Below are 12,143 nucleotides of genomic sequence, written 5' to 3' on the forward strand. Positions count from 1 at the left end.
GTAACGAGATCTGGCGCCCTCTTCTGGAGTGTCTGAAGACAGCTACAGTGTACTTACATATAATAAATAAATAAATCTTTAAAAAAAAAAAAGAAAAGAAGAGAAGAGAAGAGAAGAGAAGAGAAGAGAAGAGAAGAGAAAAGAAAAGAAATCTGCCTGTCTCTGTCTCCCAAGTGCTGGGATTAAAGGCGTGCACCACCACTGCCCTGCCCGAGTTTAAATTTTTTAAAAATTTATTTTGTGTGCATTGGTGTTTTGTCTATATTCCTGTCTAAGTAAGGGTGTCAGATCCCCTGGAGCCCTAGTCACAGACAACCGTGAACCACTTTGTGGGTGCTGGGAATTGAACCAGATCCTCTCGAAGAGTAGTCAGTGCCTTTAACCACTAAGCTATCGCTCCAGCCCTGCCAAAAGCTTTTTTAATTAAAAAAAAAAAAGTGGCTGAATGTGATGGCATATGCCTTTAATCTCAGCAGTCTGGCAGCAGAAGCAGTGGAATCTCTAAGTTCTAGGATAGGCCAGCCTGGACTACAAATGGAGTGCCAGGACAGTCAGGGCTATTCAGAGGAACCCTGTCTTACATTAAAAAAAAACAAAAAAACAACAACAAAAAACCATAAACAAAACAAAACAAAACAAAAAAAAGCAATGAAAAAAGAAAAATACAGGGCTGAAGAGATGGCTCAGAGGTTAAGAGCACTGACTACTCTTCCGGAGGTCCTGAGTTCAAATCCCAGCAGCCACATAGTGGCTCACAACCATCTGTAATGAGTTCGGATGCCCTCTTCTGGTGTGTCTGAAGACAGCTACAGTGTACTTACATATAATAAATAAATAAATCTTAAAAAAAGGGCTGGTGAGATGGCTCAGTGGGTGAGAGCACCCGACTGCTCTTCCAAAGGTCTGGAGTTCAAATCCCAGCAACCACGTGGTGGCTCACAACCATCTGTAACAAGATCTGACTCCCTCTTCTGGAGTGTCTGAAGATAGCTACAGTGTACTTACATATAATAAATAAATAAATCTTTTTAAAAAATCTTAAAAAAAAGAAAGAAAAAGAAAAACACTGCATGTATTTATGTACTCGTGTGCCCACCTGAAGATCAAGTGCAACTGTGGAGATGGTGCTCTCCTGCCCTGTGCATCGTCAGCATTAGATTCAAGCGCTCAAGGCTAGTGGCAAATACTCTTACCCGCTAACCCCCAAGTAGTCCTTCTTTTTTTTTTTTTTTTTTAAAATTTTTTTTTTTTTTTTTTTTAAAGATTTATTTATTTATTATATGTAAGTACACTGTAGCTGTCTTCAGACACTCCAGAAGAGGGCGCCAGACCTCGTTGCGGATGGTTGTGAGCCACCATGTGGTTGCTGGGATTTGAACTCTGGACCTTCGGAAGAGCAGTCGGGTGCTCTTACCCACTGAGCCATCTCACCAGCCCCCCCAAGTAGTCCTTCTTAAGAGCAGCAGTGGTAATAATTCCTACTGACTTTATGCATCTACACTTGAGGGAGATCTTGTTTGTTGGAAAGGGTGCAGCAAGCCTGTAATGCTAGTGTTCAGTCAGGGAGCTGAGGCAGGAGGAAGGGAGCTGAGGCAGGAGGATCTTATAGGCTAGCTATTTAAGGATATCCTGAAACTAATTTTGTGGTCCAGCCAGCCTCAAACCCAAAGGGATCCTCTTGGTTCAACCTGCCTAGTGCTGAGATTACAAGTATATACTGTATCTTACTTCTTTCTCCTTTGAGATCCACAAGTTTCCCTCCTTCCAGTACTCACCCCCACCTCCCCTTTCTCCTGGATAAACCGCTCCTCCTTTTCCTTTCAGAAAAGAGCAGGCCTCCTAGAGACAGAAACCAAACAAAACATGACAAGCTACAATAAGACTGGACACAAGCTGGGCAGAGGTGGTGCATGCCTGTAATCCCAGCACTTGGGAAGCAGAGGCAGGCAGATTTCTGAGTTTGAGGCCAGCCTGGTCTACAGGGTGAGTTCCAGGACAACCCTCATATGAAGACTGGATGAGGTTAACCAGTAGAAGGAAAAAGGTCTCAGGAGCAGTTGAAAGAGATAGCCCCAGTTCCACTATTATGAGTCCTACAAGAACACCAAGCTACACAGAGATAGCATAATGCAGAGGACCAAGTGCAGACCCATTCAGGCTCCTGGATTGTCCATTCAGTCTCTATGAGCCCCTAAGAGGCCTGGCTAGTTGGCACTGTGGGCCATGTTCTTGTGGTGTCCTTGACCCCTTTGGCTTCTACAATCTTCCCCACACCTTCCAAGGGGTTCTAGAACTCTGCCTAATGTTTGGCTGTAGGCCTCTGCGTCAGATTCCATCAGTTACCGGATGAAGCCTCTCTGATGATGAATTGTAGATATTTTCTTTTTCTTTTTTTTTATAAGTTTTTTTTTTTTAAGATTTATTTATTTATTATATGTAAGTACACTGTAGCTGTCCTCAGCACACCAGAAGAGGGCATCAGATCTCATTTCGGGTGGTTGTGAGCCACCATGTGGTTGCTGGGATTTGAACTCTGGACCTTCGGAAGAGCAGTCGGGTGCTCTTACCCACTGAGCCATCTCACCAGCCTGATATTTTCTAATGTTAATGTGTTTTAAAAAGGCAAAGAAGGGCTGAAGATATGACTCAGAGGTTAAGAGCACTGACTGCTCTTCCAGAGGTCCTGAGTTCAATTCCCAGCAATCACACGGTGGCTCACAGCCATCTGTAATGGGGATCCAACGCCATCTTCTGATGTGTCTGAAGACAGTGAGGCAGTGACAGTATACTCATATACATGAAATAAATAAATAAATAAATAAATAAATTTTTAAAAAAGAAAGAAAGAAAAGATGTCTAGATGTGGTCTTTAGTCCTGGAGCTTAGGAGCTCTGTGAATTTGAAACTAGCTTGGTCTATATAGCTATCTCTATCCAGTTAAGGCCACATAGTGAGTCCCTATCTGAAAAACTAAACAAAAGAAAGATGTGTCTGCTAAAGCGCTTACTGCTTTTGCAGAGGTCCTAGGTTTGGTTCCTGGTACCCACATGGTGATTCATAACCATCTGTAATTCTAGTTCCAAGAAATCTGGTGCCCTCTTCTAACCTCCACAGGCACCAGGCACAAATATGGTGCAAATACAGACATACATATATAATTTTTGTTATATTTTGTTGAGACAAGTTTTCTCTGTGTAGCCTTGGCTGTTCTGGAACTCACTCTATACACTAGGCTGGCCTTGAACTCATAGAGATCTGCCTGCCTCTGCCTCCTGAGTTCTGGGATTAAAAGAGTGGGCCAGTATTGCCTGAAATAAGTAAATCTTTTTAAAAAAAAAATGTTAAAGAGGATGAAGTTGTTACTTTGTCTCTAACCTTGTTCAAATGAGATTAGTAACTACAATCTTGCCAATAATGTTTCTCAGGCCTAGGCAAAGTAGGTTCAGTAACAATGCAGTGGGTGTAGCTGGGCAGTGCCTTTAATCCCAGCACTTGGAAGGAAGAGGCAGGTAAATCTTTGAGTCTGAGGCCAGTATGGTCTACAGAGTGAATTCCAGGACAGCCAGGGCTACATAGAGAAACCCTGTCTCAAACAAACAAACAACAACAACAAAAAAACAAACAAACAGAGGAGGGAGATGGAGGAAGACAGCTGGTATCATTCTCTGGCCTCCACACATACATGAATATACAAATACACATGTGTACACATCAGACACATACATACATGTGCAAAAACAACAAAAAGATGCATATCCTAATCCCTTCTATGATATCTCAGACAAGAAAGTCCAGCTTTCAAATCCCAATTTTGACTTTTTTGATTTTGACAAATGACCTTCCCAAGTGCTCCAGTCTCCCGGAAGCCTCTGAGATGACGCAGATTTTTATCATTTTAGGGTGGTCCTGGTATATGGTATATGCTCAGCCAGTAGTAGTTAAATCCAGGCCAGAAGAAACGGCTCAGCACTAATTGCATTTCCAACAAGCTTGATCCAGTGATCAGCCCCAGGACCCCCAGAGTAAAAGGAAAGAATCTACTCTTAAAAGTTGTTCTGAGGCTGGAGAGATGGCTCAGCAGTTAAGAGCACTGGCTGCTCCTCTAGAGGACCTGAGTTCAATTCCCAGCAACCAGGCTCACAACCATCTGTAATGGGATCCAATGCACTTGTCTGGTGTGTCTGAAGACAGCAACAGTGTACTCACAGAAGAGAAATAAATCTTTGAAAAAAAAAATTGTCCTGAGACCTCCACTCATGGGCAAAGGCACATGCTTACATACACACACACACACACACACACACACACACACACACACAGTCTGTCTGTCTGTCTGTCTGTCTGTCTGTCTGTCTGTCAGTCTCTCTCAGCTGGGGAGATGACTCAGTGGTTTGGAACACTTGTTCTTGCAGAAGACCCAGATTCAATCCCCAGTACCCACATGTCAGCTCACAGCATTTCCAATTGAGGGGATCTGATGCCCTTTTCTGGCCTCCATGGTCTCTGCTCACATGTAGTGCACAGGCATACATACATACATGCAAGCAAAAGATCCTTACACATGAATTTTAAAAATAGTAATGAAGTTTTTTTGAGTAAAAATTAAAACATAAAATGTTAAAGTAGTAAATTATAACAGTTATAAATAAGTTGGGCGTGGTGGCACATGCCTTTAATCCCAGCACTCCGGAGGCCGAGCCAGGCGGATTTCTGAGTTCGAGGCCAGCCTGGTCTACAAAGTGAGTTCCAGGACAGCCAGGGCTATACAGAGAAACCCGCCTCAAAAACAAACAAACAAACAAACAAAAAGAGTTATAAACAGACATGTCACACCACAGAAAGTGGCTCAGAGGACCCTACCACTTTCATGAGCAAAGGACACTCAGATAGGGCATGTTTAAATGGCAGTCTTGACCTGGAGGGGAGCCACAGTCATCAGAAATCCAGACCAGATTTTCTCTCTTGTAATGGCAGGGTTAGGCTGAATTGGTCTCTGCTTACCACACTAGGCAACCTCAATGGACCTAGCAAAACCAAGACCTGGACTTTTCAGCCATGGAGCCAAGGGCTCCAGACCTTTGTTACTTAACATGGTAGACAGCTGTAAGGAATCTTTAAATACCATGGAAAGAAGTCGTGGGAACGGGCCTCACCTGCAATCTCCCCATAAACATTCCAGAGTGGAAAAAAGGGACAAATTTAGATCCTCCCTGTATTGGGGAGTAAGAGTCAGGGAAATGTATGTGAGTTTGAGGCCAGCCTGGTCTACATAGTGAGTTCCAGGCCAGTCAGGGCTACACAGTGAGACTCTATCTCAAAAACATTAAAAGATAAAAAGAAAGAAGAGGGCTGGAGAGATGGCTCAGCGGTTAAGAGCACTGACGGCTCTTCCAGAGGTCCTGAGTTCAAATCCCCAGCAACCACATGGCGGCTCACAACCATCTATAATGGGATCCAAAGCCCTCTGAAGACATCTACAGTGTACTCATATAAAAAGAAAGAAGAGAAATTCAGATCTTTGGANCAGATGGTTGTGAGCCACCATGTGGTTGCTGGGATTTGAACTCTGGACCTTCGGAAGAGCAGTCGGGTGCTCTTACCCACTGAGCCATCTCACCAGCCTGATATTTTCTAATGTTAATGTGTTTTAAAAAGGCAAAGAAGGGCTGAAGATATGACTCAGAGGTTAAGAGCACTGACTGCTCTTCCAGAGGTCCTGAGTTCAATTCCCAGCAATCACACGGTGGCTCACAGCCATCTGTAATGGGGATCCAACGCCATCTTCTGATGTGTCTGAAGACAGTGAGGCAGTGACAGTATACTCATATACATGAAATAAATAAATAAATAAATAAATAAATTTTTAAAAAAGAAAGAAAGAAAAGATGTCTAGATGTGGTCTTTAGTCCTGGAGCTTAGGAGCTCTGTGAATTTGAAACTAGCTTGGTCTATATAGCTATCTCTATCCAGTTAAGGCCACATAGTGAGTCCCTATCTGAAAAACTAAACAAAAGAAAGATGTGTCTGCTAAAGCGCTTACTGCTTTTGCAGAGGTCCTAGGTTTGGTTCCTGGTACCCACATGGTGATTCATAACCATCTGTAATTCTAGTTCCAAGAAATCTGGTGCCCTCTTCTAACCTCCACAGGCACCAGGCACAAATATGGTGCAAATACAGACATACATATATAATTTTTGTTATATTTTGTTGAGACAAGTTTTCTCTGTGTAGCCTTGGCTGTTCTGGAACTCACTCTATACACTAGGCTGGCCTTGAACTCATAGAGATCTGCCTGCCTCTGCCTCCTGAGTTCTGGGATTAAAAGAGTGGGCCAGTATTGCCTGAAATAAGTAAATCTTTTTAAAAAAAAAATGTTAAAGAGGATGAAGTTGTTACTTTGTCTCTAACCTTGTTCAAATGAGATTAGTAACTACAATCTTGCCAATAATGTTTCTCAGGCCTAGGCAAAGTAGGTTCAGTAACAATGCAGTGGGTGTAGCTGGGCAGTGCCTTTAATCCCAGCACTTGGAAGGAAGAGGCAGGTAAATCTTTGAGTCTGAGGCCAGTATGGTCTACAGAGTGAATTCCAGGACAGCCAGGGCTACATAGAGAAACCCTGTCTCAAACAAACAAACAACAACAACAAAAAAACAAACAAACAGAGGAGGGAGATGGAGGAAGACAGCTGGTATCATTCTCTGGCCTCCACACATACATGAATATACAAATACACATGTGTACACATCAGACACATACATACATGTGCAAAAACAACAAAAAGATGCATATCCTAATCCCTTCTATGATATCTCAGACAAGAAAGTCCAGCTTTCAAATCCCAATTTTGACTTTTTTGATTTTGACAAATGACCTTCCCAAGTGCTCCAGTCTCCCGGAAGCCTCTGAGATGACGCAGATTTTTATCATTTTAGGGTGGTCCTGGTATATGGTATATGCTCAGCCAGTAGTAGTTAAATCCAGGCCAGAAGAAACGGCTCAGCACTAATTGCATTTCCAACAAGCTTGATCCAGTGATCAGCCCCAGGACCCCCAGAGTAAAAGGAAAGAATCTACTCTTAAAAGTTGTTCTGAGGCTGGAGAGATGGCTCAGCAGTTAAGAGCACTGGCTGCTCCTCTAGAGGACCTGAGTTCAATTCCCAGCAACCAGGCTCACAACCATCTGTAATGGGATCCAATGCACTTGTCTGGTGTGTCTGAAGACAGCAACAGTGTACTCACAGAAGAGAAATAAATCTTTGAAAAAAAAAATTGTCCTGAGACCTCCACTCATGGGCAAAGGCACATGCTTACATACACACACACACACACACACACACACACACACACACACAGTCTGTCTGTCTGTCTGTCTGTCTGTCTGTCTGTCTGTCAGTCTCTCTCAGCTGGGGAGATGACTCAGTGGTTTGGAACACTTGTTCTTGCAGAAGACCCAGATTCAATCCCCAGTACCCACATGTCAGCTCACAGCATTTCCAATTGAGGGGATCTGATGCCCTTTTCTGGCCTCCATGGTCTCTGCTCACATGTAGTGCACAGGCATACATACATACATGCAAGCAAAAGATCCTTACACATGAATTTTAAAAATAGTAATGAAGTTTTTTTGAGTAAAAATTAAAACATAAAATGTTAAAGTAGTAAATTATAACAGTTATAAATAAGTTGGGCGTGGTGGCACATGCCTTTAATCCCAGCACTCCGGAGGCCGAGCCAGGCGGATTTCTGAGTTCGAGGCCAGCCTGGTCTACAAAGTGAGTTCCAGGACAGCCAGGGCTATACAGAGAAACCCGCCTCAAAAACAAACAAACAAACAAACAAAAAGAGTTATAAACAGACATGTCACACCACAGAAAGTGGCTCAGAGGACCCTACCACTTTCATGAGCAAAGGACACTCAGATAGGGCATGTTTAAATGGCAGTCTTGACCTGGAGGGGAGCCACAGTCATCAGAAATCCAGACCAGATTTTCTCTCTTGTAATGGCAGGGTTAGGCTGAATTGGTCTCTGCTTACCACACTAGGCAACCTCAATGGACCTAGCAAAACCAAGACCTGGACTTTTCAGCCATGGAGCCAAGGGCTCCAGACCTTTGTTACTTAACATGGTAGACAGCTGTAAGGAATCTTTAAATACCATGGAAAGAAGTCGTGGGAACGGGCCTCACCTGCAATCTCCCCATAAACATTCCAGAGTGGAAAAAAGGGACAAATTTAGATCCTCCCTGTATTGGGGAGTAAGAGTCAGGGAAATGTATGTGAGTTTGAGGCCAGCCTGGTCTACATAGTGAGTTCCAGGCCAGTCAGGGCTACACAGTGAGACTCTATCTCAAAAACATTAAAAGATAAAAAGAAAGAAGAGGGCTGGAGAGATGGCTCAGCGGTTAAGAGCACTGACGGCTCTTCCAGAGGTCCTGAGTTCAAATCCCCAGCAACCACATGGCGGCTCACAACCATCTATAATGGGATCCAAAGCCCTCTGAAGACATCTACAGTGTACTCATATAAAAAGAAAGAAGAGAAATTCAGATCTTTGGAGTCAAACAAACGCCACCTCTCCCCCGTCTGCAAAACAATTCTGCTTTTCCCCATAGGGTGTGTAGCAGGACATTCGAACAATCAGCTCTTCTTATTTAAGATCCTAACTCCACATAGGCGATTCTCTGGCACTGAGGGACAGTGGGACTTTTGCCTAGCGATGGAACCGATGCGTGTGAGTGGACCCAGGCATTGTTAAAGCGGTTAGTTAGCTCGGAAGGCACAGGTGGTCGCATTCCGGAGAGCAGGGATTCTCTATCTGTATAGCACCTCCTGAGCTAAGTGGGTAAGCGGTATTCTAAGGGGTTGGGGGTGGAGTCTTGCGTCAGAGACAAAGTCCCGCGTGGCGTTGAGCCAATGGGATTCGGCGCCGGTTCCGAGGACCAGGACACACCCCGCGCAGGCCCCGCCCAGTTCCAGCGTTTTCACGAGGAGCGGATGGACCCGCTTAGCCTCTGTAGTACTTACTCTAGCTTTGCTGCGGCTCGCTCGCTCCCGTACTCAAGACTCATACTCCTTACCTACCCCTGGGAGCAGAAGGGAAAGCGAGGAAGATGTCGAGAAGCCTAGACTCTGAGATTGTGTTTGAAAGCAAATTAGCTTTCTAACCAGGTTGCTTCAGCAGCAACCAGCCTCCTGGGATGCCCTTCCTACTGTTTGAATCTCATCTTTTCCCCTGCTCTACTGATCGGTCATCTCTCCGTGGTCTTGATCTTAGAAATGGTGCATTAAGGGAGCCTAGAACTGGACAAAAGACTGAGCTCATATTTAACTTAATCTAAATTCTGGAGTAGAAGCAGGCTCAGAAGCACCGGTCTCAAGGTAGCCCTAGGAGGGAAGCATTGATCATTTCACCTATGAGGTTAGTTTATGAACTCAGAAAGGCAAGCACCAAATCTCAGAGGACCATCTCAGCCTCAAAATCCCTACCTACTTTGGGGGTGGGAACTCCTGAGGACTAGATTTGTTCCAGCCTTCCCCTTCACTCCAACAACCCTCAGTATCCCACTCTGCAGTGGACTCACGGCTCCTGCGCCTGCGCAGCCTGGAAACCAACATCTTCGAAGACTGCAAGGAGCTAAAAATCGCTCCCGCTCCCGCCCACCTACAAGCTGGGCTGGACTTAAGGATCGCGGGCGTGTGTGTGTGTGTGTGTGTGTGTGTGTGTGGTGGGAGTATTGTAGTGAAGGAGGTGGACTGGGAAGTGGGGAGGCTGTCTAGGTGCCTGTCCAATTAGGGCAGTAGGAAGTGTCCTAGTGGCCAGCCAGACAGGTGAATGGAGGACTCAGGGTAGCAAGCCTAGGAAGGGTTCTGGAGGTGGTGAGGGGCGAGGCTTACGAACAAACATGTTTACAGCTCTGAGCGGTGGTGGCCCCGAGGGGCTCGAACCCTGGGGCAATAACTTTTCTTGCTGCACCTTCACCCCCAGACTGGCCAGGTGCCTAGGCAAGAACCTTAGGCCCCCTCTCCCTCCGACTCCGGAGGGGCCAGGCGCCACCCAGGCCATCCTCGAGGGGGCGCGCTAGGATGCAGCCCCTCCTGCAGCCTCCGGGATACCCGGGCGACGCCTGAGGGGCGGGGTCCGCGCTGCCAGGACTCGCGGACACAGCACTCTTCAGCCGAGAGCATCCTCTGGCAGTACGAAGGGGCGCCACGGCCGACCCTGGTGCAAGTTCTCCTGCGTTCTGCTCGGCCCCGCCCCAGGGCACCGACCCCATCCCCTCCTTGGAGCCCGGACTGCAGCGTACCTGCAGCCTCCGGCGGCGGATCAGGCCAGAATCGTCCATGGCGGCGGCGATTTCGGTCCGGGGGAGGGAGGGAGGAGGGAGGCGGCGGCAGGAGGAGGAGGGAGGAGGGAGGGAGAGAGAAGCCTCCGGGACCGCAGCGGCGGCCGGCGAGGGGGGGCCCGGAGGGGCGGAGCGAAGCGGGGCGGGCCCGGCGCCGTCACTGCGTCTGGGAGCCGGAGCCGGGTTTCGGCCACCGCTGCCCGCGCTGGGGGTCCGGTGGGGGGGGGGCGGGTAAACGGGGTTGGGTGGGTGGAGTCACCAGATGTCCCTAAGGGAGGCATGCTGAAGACAGACCCTATCAAGACAGTCTTTCACAGACCCTCCAACCCAAGAAAGATCCCTAGGGGAGTTATTCTCACAGATGAATTCCTGGTGAGACTAGAGAACCCCCCCCCCCAACACACACACACACACAGGAGACACATTCTCACAAGCGTGTCATTTGCTATGACGAACTGTCCCCTCACCCTGAAAATCACTCCTAATAGAGATAATGTCTGAAAGATGACGTTTCATCTCAATTTCTCCCGTCCTGAGGCGGCATTTCTTCAAAGATCCAATAGGTGACATCTTTGGGAACCCTGAAAAGACTATCCCCCCAACGGGACGGCTCGAAGGAATATTCTCTTCTCTGTGGGAAATTGTCTCCACCCCAGGGCACCCTTAGATCTCCACTGATGCATTCTTCCAGAGTCACGTGTTCAAGCAAAAGGCTGGACCTCATGGGAGTTTCCCCCTTAGAAAAACGTATATATACACACAGACTTCCTTCCTTTGCCTCCCACAGGGCAGAGTCCCTCAAGTCTTGCAGCCCCTCCAGAGTCTCAGCCTCGTGGTCAGGATTAAGGAGTCAGGCCAGGTCAGGATATATTTATAAGAACGATTAGCTGGTAGCTGGGGAGGGGGCAGATGAAGCGATTCTTACTCCGCCCCCAGTAATCATTCTGCTGAGCCCAAACCAGACCATGCTTCTCAGAGTTGGAGAGAACACCATCTGAACCCTAGACAGAACGGGAAGGCCTTTCTTTCCTTGGGTGGCAGCCTGTAACTGACCCAAGGTCTTGGAGGGCAGGGTCTCTGGACTAGAGCGACCTCTGCCGGACAACGGAGACCACAACGAGGTCTGGGTCAGTGTGTTCTTGGTTGATCCTCACGTTTGCGCCTTTGCCTGTATTATTGTTGTCTGTGTCTTTCTTTCTTTCTTTTGGTCAGCATAGCCATCTCAATGAGTCTCTTGCTTGTACTGTCTTTTGTTCCCGGCTTGTATTTTTCTCAGGTTCTGGATCGGAAAAGCTGTCCAAGGTGCTGGCCTCGTGCTACTGTCCACGGTACTGAAATATGAACACCCTGAACGAAATGAGGGCGCGTGTGTGCACAGGGTCTTGCGGGAGGAAAAACCCACAAACAGGATAAATATGACCCACAACCACCCTGTCTCAGCCCAGACAAAAGATGGGTCCTGTAACTCGGTTCCTAGGGCCTCTGTAATGCCACTGTTGACCACAGAAAGATAGAGGCAGGAGTTCCCTACACCCTGGGCTGCACAGGGCTATCTTACCAGAGGGGAAGGCATTATTAATTCATTAATTTCCTTACTCAACATTTACTGAGTATGTGCTGTGTGCAAGTGTAGAACAGGGTTTGGCAATATGGGAGTTCATCAATAAAAGACATTAAAAAACAAGAACAAAACAAAAAACAAACAAAATCCAGCCGGGCGTGGTGGCGCACGCCTTTAATCCCAGCACTTGGGAGGCAGAGGCAGGCGGATTTCTGAGTTCGAGGCCAGCCTGGTCTACA

At 46.8% G+C, this 12,143-nt stretch overlaps 1 protein-coding gene across 1 annotated transcript in view; it reads left to right on the forward strand.

Annotated features, from left to right (window-relative positions):
- The first annotated feature begins 11,153 nt into the window (after positions 1–11,153).
- The window catches only part of Rtbdn (retbindin), a 10,403-nt gene continuing 9,413 nt past the window's right edge, over positions 11,154–12,143 (forward strand). Inside the window, exon 1 of the mRNA XM_021171053.2 lies at positions 11,154–11,671. The gene's annotated coding sequence lies outside the window, so the exon portion shown is untranslated. The remainder of the gene's footprint in view (positions 11,672–12,143) is intronic.

The sequence above is a fragment of the Mus caroli genome, chromosome 8 (genome assembly GCF_900094665.2).
Source record: "Mus caroli chromosome 8, CAROLI_EIJ_v1.1, whole genome shotgun sequence".
NCBI lineage: Eukaryota > Metazoa > Chordata > Mammalia > Rodentia > Muridae > Mus > Mus caroli.